This window comes from Aplysia californica, unplaced genomic scaffold (genome assembly GCF_000002075.1).
Source record: "Aplysia californica isolate F4 #8 unplaced genomic scaffold, AplCal3.0 scaffold00081, whole genome shotgun sequence".
Lineage (NCBI taxonomy): Eukaryota > Metazoa > Mollusca > Gastropoda > Aplysiida > Aplysiidae > Aplysia > Aplysia californica.
In genome coordinates, this window is record NW_004797351.1 from 1617382 (window position 1) to 1618241 (window position 860).

Genomic DNA, 860 nt, shown 5'->3' on the forward strand with positions numbered 1-860 from the left:
CCCCCCTGCCTCTTGTTACACTGGGTAGTTGTGAAAGAATTAAGGGGAGCAACCAGTTTTAAAAAGTAAAGTTGTCTTTTTAGCGCCGGCCTCCCCTTGTTTTTCCTCTTTGACTTTCACTTTTTACTTTCATTTATCGACAGCAAATCCACTTCCGTGGGCTTGCTCCGTCACTTCGTTACTCTTTTTCTCTACTCTCTTACTTTTTACACATTGTTAACGAGCCTTTGTCCCTGCTATATAAATAACCGATTGGGCTCCGATGAGGCCCTGTTATTGCCGATAACTTTTAATAGAGACAAAGAGTAGGAAAAAACGGGGATTTTTAAAATCCGTTATTACTGGATCCCTGTTATTACCGGGCCTGTTATATATATGGTTTCAACTGTATGTTCCTTTTTTTCCAGCGCTCACAACTGCATAAAGTCAAATGAGCGAGCGGAACACATTAAACATTTAAAATTTCGTATGAATTTTGAATGTTGCCTAAGTGGCGGCAGAAGCCTACTCTTTTATCGATTTTAGGACCACCAAGGGATCTTTAACAAGCGCAACTTGAACACGAGACCTCCGAGATTTTTCGCCCTTATCCGAGAAGGCTAGGTTTAGATCTTTCCTATCATAAGATCAGGGGTGTGGCTGAAAGTTCAAAGACAGCAACAAGGAGCCAAGAAGTAGCAGTAGAAAAGCTGCAGAAAGAGTAAGGAGCCCAGAGGAGGGGCAAAGTAGAGACGAAAGCAGACGACCGAACATAGTAAGAGATTAGGAAAGGAGGTGAAAGGAGAAAATATTAGAGAAGAAAATTTTCCCTTCCTGTCCAGATTCGAACGCAGGGCCTATTGAAGGAGAGACAAACACCG